Below are 8,661 nucleotides of genomic sequence, written 5' to 3'. Positions count from 1 at the left end.
CTTTTCGGATGCTGGCCCTCTACATCCAGGCACAAGTATCTTCACAGCGGAAGCTTACGCGATACTTGTGGCAGCTAAACACATCAAACAATCACAAATACAAAAAGCAGTAATTTATACAGACTCCCTCAGTGTGGTAACGGCTCTGCACAGTCTTAAAAAACAAAAAAACCCTGTCCTCGTTTCACTTTACTCCATTTTATGCACCCTCTACACACTCAACAGACATGTTGTTGTGTGCTGGGTGCCAGGGCACCGTGAGATTCAAGGCAACGTGATGGCGGATCAGCTTGCTGCATCCGCCCACGAAAGCACCGCCGTTACACCGACATCAATCCCGGTCCCTGATCTTAAGCCGTCTCTCAAACGAAAACTCAGGGACTACTGGCAGAGCAAGTGGGATACACACACACAAAACAAACTACACGTTATCAAGCCACACCTTGGCCATTGGCCACCAGTATCAAAATCGCGTCTAACAGAGGTAACACTAACAAGACTCAGGATAGGACACACATACACGACACACACACACCTTTTGTCTGGTGGCAATCCACCATTGTGTGACAGATGTGGGGAATACTTAACCGTCCTTCACATGTTAATTCAGTGTAAACACTTAGAAACTCTTAGAAAACAACATTTTCCAATACTCTACCGACAACATATACCTTTACACCCTGCAATGTTTGTCGGTAGGGAACCACTTTTTAGTCATAATTCATTGTTAGCGTTTTTAAAAGAAATTCACAGCTTTCATGTCATATACCCGGGCATACCGTAGCGGGACCTCTCCAGAGAGGTTTTTGCTGCGGTGGCTACACAAAAAAGCACATGCCTCACGGCCCTTGGACGCAAGGGTTTGAACGAGTGAGGCACTTGTGCTATTGCCATACATATCCACCATCGTCTTTTATTATCACCAACTTTTGTCATCTGTTCACATCACACACACCTTTCACGGCATGGTCATGATTTTATTACCTGTATGTTTTTACCCGCCTTACTGCGAGGAATTTTATGGCCCTTATACAGCCGCTTATCACAATCATTGTCCATATTTTTTAGTAAGATGAACTGGCGCTCTTTGGCCGTGAATCGGCCCTTGCGCCATAAAACATCAAACATCATCATCATATCTCACCTGCGTGTGCGCGGTAGAATGCTTTCCATAATGGAGAGTTACTTGTCCAATCGGAAATTCCGCGTCAGTGTGGGCAGTACTCTCTCCCAAACATTTGTGCAAGAAACGGGAGTACTGCAAGGCGGTGTACTTAGTTGTACACTTTTTATTATTAAAATGAATTCCTTGCACCTGTTCATCCCCCGCAACATGTTCTATTCCACATATGTCGATGACGTCCAGGTTGGCTTTAAGTCATGCAACCTAGCAATGTGTGAGCGGCAGGTTCAGTTAGGTTTAAACAAGCTCTCCAAATGGGCAGAGGAAAACAGATTCCGGCTGAACCCAGAAAAAAGCACGTGTGTCTTATTCTCTCGAAAGAGAGGCGTGCACTCAGAACCTGACATTGAACTTGAACGGTCAACGTCTGTCTGTAAATGCGGAGCATAAATTCTTAGGCTTCATCTTGGACAACAAGTTGACATTCGTACCACACATCAAGTATTTAAAAACAAAATGTTTAAAAGCCATGAGTGTTATAAAAGTGTTGTCACGTACTACGTGGGGTAGTGACAGGCAATGCCTCATGAACCTGTATAGAAGCCTCATTCGCACCCGCTTAGATTATGGGGCCGTTGTCTATCAGTCTGCTACTCAAAGTGCCTTGAAGATGCTTGACCCCGTGCACCATTTGGGCATCCGCCTTTCTGTGGGTGCTTTTCGCACCAGCCCCGTAGAAAGCCTTTATGTTGAGTCAAATGAGTGGTCGCTTCATCTGCAGAGAACTTACATGTCCTTTGTTTATTTCCTTAAAGTGAAAGCAGACAAGAAGCACCCCTCATACTCTACAATTAATGATTTGTCGAGCTCAACACTGTTTCAAAACAGCCCTTCGATGAGGCAGCCCTTCTCAGTTCGCCTGAAGAGTCTAGCTGAGGAAACTGGAGTCTCACTTGAACACAGTTTAATGGCTCCTGTAGCATACCCGCCACCGTGGCAATGGCGGACTATAGACTGCGATGTGTCTTTTCTAGAAGTTACAAAACATGCGCCTATTGCCCATATCCGAACATATTTCCTGGAACTTCAACACAAATACACACGTCCTGAGTTCTTTACAGATGCCTCTAAGACCAACTCCTCTGTGTCCTACGCTGCTGTTGGCCCTTCCTTTTCGGATGCTGGCCCTCTACACCCAGGCACAAGTATCTTCACAGCGGAAGCTTGCGCGATACTTGTGGCAGCTAAACACATCAAACAATTACAAATACAAAAAGCAGTAATGTATACAGACTCCCTCAGTGTGGTAATGGCTCTGCACAGTCTTAAAAAACAAAAAAACCCTGTTCTTGTCTCACTTTACTCCATTTTTTGCACACTCTACACACTCACCAACATCTTGTAGTGTGCTGGGTGCCAGGGCACCGTGAGATCCAAGGCAACGTGAGGGCGGATCAGCTCGCTGCATCCGTCCACAAAAACAGTGCCCCTACACCTATATCAATCCCAGTCCTTGATCTGAAGCCGTCTCTCAAACAAATCCTCAGGGACTACTGGCAGAGCAAGTGGGATAAACACACACAAAACAAACTACACGTTATCAAGCCACACCTTGGTCATTGGCCACCAGTATCAAAATCTCGTCTAAAAGAGGTAACACTAACAAGACTCAGGATAAGACACACATACACGACACACACACATCTTTTGTCCGGTGGTGATCCACCACTGTGTGACAATTGTGGTGAGGCATTGACAGTTCTTCACGTTTTAATCCAATGTAAACAGACACTCTAAGAAGACAACACTTTCCATTACCCTACCGACAACATTATACCATTATTATACCATTACACCCCGCAATGTTTGTCGGTAGGGAACCACTTTTCACCCATAAATCATTGTTAGCTTCTTTAAGAGATGTCAATTTTTACTATGTAGTATACCCAGGCATTGCGTAGCGTGACCTCTCAAGAGAGGTTGCTGCTGTAGTGATTACATTTAAAAGCACTTGCCTCGCAGCCCTTGGACACAAGGGCGCTGATGAGGCAAGTGTGCTAGTGCCAAATATTTTTACATGTTTTTATTATCAAAATCATGTCACCCCTTTTAATATACATATCACGCCACTGTCATGATCTTAATACCTATGTTTTTACCCGCATTATCGCGAGGAATTTTAAGGCCCCTATACAGCCACGCAGCATATCATTGTCTCATCTCTACTCATCGAAGTGGCACTCTTTGGCCATCAATTGGCCCTTGCGCCACAAAGCACCACACATCATCTGAAGGGTCACACTCGCGACACTTTCCAGCAGGCGGGTGTTCCCGCTCCTGCAGTGGAGGTGGAGGTGGAAGCCACTGAAGCGGCTGCAGGTGGCATTGACACAGTGACACGTAAGCATCTGAGAACTTAGTGTTTTATTGATTATGGGACGTATGTGCCCCCAGTTCCTGAACTTTTAATCTTTACTCCACAGACGGCCCGCCAAGTTACCTTGAAAGCGCACCCGCTGCACCGGGTAAGTTATTGATTATTGATCATCAAAGTGTTTTGAGAAAATAATCTCTTGTATGTTATTCGAATTGCCGAATTATCCACAACATGGCCCTAGACTTAAAGCCTACACCAGCATGCGGTGGCAAAAATGCTGCATGTTTTCAGTGTCTCAGCCTCCTGTGCGGCCTCGCCGTCGACATTGGCCACCGCGCGCTGACACCTTGTTGCGGCTGTCTTCGCAGTGCGACCAGAGCCTCGAGCAGAATGAGCAGTTGCTTGATGTGAGTAGACCCTTTGTTTACATTTTACGTAAAAGGTGTGAACATTTTTTATGCTCTGTTATGATGACTGAAACCAACTTGGGCTGTAAATAAGAAACATTCAATGTATTGAAGGCTCGGTATCTGACATCTGCAGTGACAAACTGCCGGGCAAAAGGTTGGTTAGCCCTGAAAAGGGCTGTTTGATGATAAGAGATGCATTTGAGGAGATGAATGAAGAATAGTTCCAGCAATTGTTTGTTGATCCAAACGAAGAGGGCATAGCTTGTACACGAAGCTTCACACTTTCGGAGGATGCCACTAGGCCAATGAATTTTCAACTGAGGGGATATTGTAGTGCATATTGCAATTCTCGGCAGCAGCAGCTTCGAGCCACGAGATGGTCGAGAATTCTTCAGCAGCTCATTCAAACATTTCCACCGTGATGATTAATTGCAGGTGCTGCGGGGGATCAAAAGGTCAGCCACCCACATCACTTCCCTAGCGCGGCGTATCGCAGCAGCACAGGAGCGGGCAGCAGCGGTGCAGGAGAGCATCCTGCAGGCGGTCCAATGCTTGGCCCAGGCCACGGCTGAGGGCCCTCGGCGGGAAAGAGCTACATAATTATTTTAATTTTTTCATCATGTTTTCAATGTTTTAAATTTTTATTCTGCATTATTGGTTTATTAGTTTTTATATGTTTACGTGTTGCTGTCAATGTTCTATTTGATATGTTGTTTGTTTGCATTTAATGCTTATTACTAGCTTTAGGTTAGCATTTACTTTGTACAAGGAGTACAGCATTTTTTTCTTCACATGCCTTTCATCTCTTTTGATGTTTGATATTGACACAATGTGACTTCAAATTACGCGCGCTAGCCGATACTTGTGCCCTCTAGATGGTTTGCGACGCAGGAGCCTGTGGGACCCAGCTGCGCGCGAACCGTGTTGGAAAAAAAAAAAGAACCTAGAAGAAGAGGCAGAAGGGAATGCTCGAGACAATCTAGCTATGTTATTATTCTCGGGCAAAAGTTCCCCCTGCCTACGTTAGCCTATTAAAAGAGTTTATTGAAGAGTGCGTTCCAATATATGCGTTTCTCATTTTTTGTTCGACCTACTCTTGAGGCAGTGTCTCCCCCTCCCCCCCATCTTAAAGGTGTCTAGTTATCCACACGAAGACCACGAGCGTATAGTTGACATTTTTGTGAATGTTTTTAGCACTGTGATATTTGTGTTGCCTCACTGTTTTCTAGCTCGCTGCACTTTTTATGCAGCATTACCACATAGTGTTGGACTGTGATATCTTTTAGCCTCACGCTGCTTTGCAGCTTGCTGCATTCTTTATGAAGCATGTTTACCTGCCGAAAATTGCTTACACTGTGATATTATCATTTCAGCGCAATGAGGCTAAGGTACAACTACAACCAAGTCTTTTTTAAACCACTAAACTAGCAAGTGGGTATGTCGCACAGTTTCACTAATGAAAATGGTCATCATCACAGCAACATGCCAGCGACTGTTTTCATCTAGTTTTCATTGTAAATTACTCATTACAGGAATTAATTTTGAACATGGTATGCTTCGGGAGCAGTGAGATTGCTGAGCCAAATATTCATGCCGTATGTCATCAGACAACCCACATGTTATTTGCTGCTTTGATTTACGTATTTTGTAGCATTGCAGTATAACTGCAGTCGAGAATTCAAATGAAATATTATTTAAATATTTATACAATGTTGAGGACAATGAACAAAAAGCGGGCACGGCATTGTGCTCAGCAAGCCTAGGGTGTACAATTGAATGCTTGTAGTCAATAACTATGAGAAGAGACGAATCTGTGTATCATGAGTTCTTGCAACATGTTTCTAATGTTACTGCAATTTTTATGCGTTTTTCGTGAAAGAAGTTGTGTGACGTTGCTGCATTATTCCCACAATCTTTTGATGGCAACAGTCGGCACAGGGTGCCCCTCATATGCGCTTGCTCCTATGTAGTCTGTTGTGACTGTGATCACTGATATAGAAAAGGGTGTTTCCGATGCCTATTTCATGTGACATTTAAAGAAAATGCAGCATTTTCCCATTGCCACCATGCATCATGTTGAAGCACGAATAAGTACTTTGTGTTGTGGCAAACACGGCCCTGTCTTGCCTGGGTGCACTGGAATTAGTATGAATAAATTATGTGTGTGATATGACAGCTTAACGTTCCTGTGTATTTCAAAAAAGGCCCACGACAGCGCTGCACTGCTGCTGTCCTCTGAGCAGCACGTTGCGCGATGTGAGCATATGGCTCTTTCTTGGCTCCCTATCGTCATCCTCATCTGGTGGCATGTCCCAAACATACTCATCCAAGGTCCAGTCTCCCGCGTCCAATGCAATGTTGTGGAGAGCAACGCAAGCATAAATAATTCGCGCTGCTCGATCGGGGTTGTAGAGCATCGTTCGAAAGTGCTGCAAACCGCGGAACTTGCCCTTCAATACTCTGATACATCTTTCCACAACATTGCGCATGGATGCGTGCTTCTTGTTGTATCAGCCTTCAGAAGTGTTGCCGGGGTGACTGCCAGGGACTGGAATGAGGAGCCATGGCTCGAGGGGATACCCTGCGTCTCCTGCAATAGAAAAATGGCCGCTGAGTGCTCTACCCCAGTTAGTTCACATTAATACTTACCAAGCAGATATTTGCCAGGCTGCAGCTGTGCAGCTAGGCGTGCACGCAAAGGGTTGTGTTCCCAAACCCAGGAGTCTTGGCACGAACCTGGGAATTGTGGGTCTACGACAAGGATGCGCAGCCGCACGTTGCACACCTGCAATGAGTGATACAAAATAGTACTGCATCTATGCTCCAAACAAACCCCTTTTTGCTACGCATAAGCGGGAAACAATGCATACTAGTACAGTCATTGGTACAGGCAGTTTCACCTGGAGGGGAACACAGGAACAGGGTGTAGCAACTGAAGAGGGCAATGACCATTCCTCTGTAAACATGGCTACGACTTCCACTGAATGATCGATAAGTTAAAACCTACGCCTTGCTCTTGGGAAAGAACACAAGTAAATGCCAAAGCCACCTCTTGCAATTATGGTTGTAACCATTTTCGTGTTTGAAATACTTCCCTGTCGTTCATATAATTTTGCTACAACTGCGGCCCATATTCTGATTACCTTCAAAATGCACAATTGCATTGTGCATGCACGCCAGAATGAAAATACAAAAACGACAACTAGCTCACTCACACAAACACCGTTCACTTATCACTTATGATAACCGAGGCCATGCGAGCCACCAACTAGCGCGCACCCATTTTTCCGCAGGTTCTCTCTTATTCTTTGAATTGGTACATTTTCCAGCTCCGACGTCAAAACTGAGCAACTACTCCGATGGGCTAATAAGAAAGAATCCCAACGGTACTTACGATCATGACGTTCAGTGCATAATAACCCTTTCTGGACATGAAACTCGCCGTGTTGGCCCTGCTGTATCCCTCTGGCTTGTGAATGGCGACCAACGTGTCGTCGACGCTTCATCTGCAAAGAACCTACATGTCCTTTGTATATTTCCTTAAGGTGAAAGCAGACAAGAGGCACCCCTCATACTCTACTATTAATGACTTGTTGAGCTCCATTCTTTTTCAAAACAGGCCTTCAATGAGGCAGCCCTTCTCAGTTCGCCTGAAGGGTCTAGCTGAGGACACTGGAGTGTCACTCGAACACAGTTTAATGGCTCCTGTAGCATACCCGCCACCGTGGCAGTGGCAGACTATAGATTGCGATGTGTCTTTTTTAGAAGTTACTAAACATGCGCCTATTGCCCATATTCGAACATACTTCTTGGAACTTCAACACAAATACACACGTCCTGAGTTTTTTACAGATGCCTCTAAGTCTAACTCCTCTGTGTCCTACGCTGCTGTTGGCCCTTCCTTTTCGGATGCTGACCCTCTACATCCAGGCACAAGTATCTTCACAGCGGAAGCTTACGCGATACTTGTGGCAGCTAAACACATCAAACAATCACAAATACAAAAAGCAGTAATTTATACAGACTCCCTCAGTGTGGTAACGGCTCTGCACAGTCTTAAAAAACAAAAAAACCCTGTCCTTGTTTCACTTTACTCCATTTTATGCACCCTCTACACACTCAACAGACATGTTGTTGTGTGCTGGGTGCCAGGGCACCGTGAGATTCAAGGCAACGTGATGGTGGATCAGCTTGCTGCATCCGCCCACGAAAGCACCGCCATTACACCGACATCAATTCCGGCCCTTGATCTTAAGCCGTCTCTCAAACGAAAACTCAGGGACTACTGGCAGAGCAAGTGGGATACACACACACAAAACAAACTACACGTTATCAAGCCACACCTTGGCCATTGGCCACCAGTATCAAAATCACGTCTAACAGAGGTAACACTAACAAGACTCAGGATAGGACACATATACACGACAAACACGCATCTTTTGTCCGGTGGTGATCCACTATTGTGTGACAGATGTGGAGAGGCATTGACAGTCCTTCACATATTAATCCAGTGCAAACACTTAGAAAGTCTAAGAAAACGACATTTTCCATTACCCTACCGACAGCATATACCTTTACACCCTGCAATGTTCGTCGGTAGGGAACCGCTTTTTAGTCATAAATCATTATTAGCGTTTTTAAAAGAAATTAATAATTTTCATATCATTCACCCAGGCATTCCGTAGCACGACCTCTCTAGAGAGGTTTTTGCTGCGGCGGTTGCACAAGAAAGCACTTGCCTCACGGCCCTT

General features: G+C 45.0%; 1 long non-coding RNA gene across 1 annotated transcript; it reads left to right on the top strand.

Moving 5' to 3' along the window:
• Positions 1-2,076: 2,076 nt before the first annotated feature.
• LOC142764981 (uncharacterized) lies at positions 2,077-6,091 on the top strand. Its single transcript, XR_012883995.1, has 3 exons — positions 2,077-3,648; positions 3,792-3,907; positions 4,346-6,091. It is a non-coding gene; the product is annotated as an uncharacterized LOC142764981 (long non-coding RNA).
• Positions 6,092-8,661: the final 2,570 nt, after the last annotated feature.

This window comes from Rhipicephalus microplus, chromosome 6 (assembly GCF_043290135.1).
Source record: "Rhipicephalus microplus isolate Deutch F79 chromosome 6, USDA_Rmic, whole genome shotgun sequence".
NCBI classification, from domain to species: Eukaryota; Metazoa; Arthropoda; class Arachnida; order Ixodida; family Ixodidae; genus Rhipicephalus; species Rhipicephalus microplus.
This window is presented reverse-complemented; position numbering and strand designations above follow the sequence as displayed.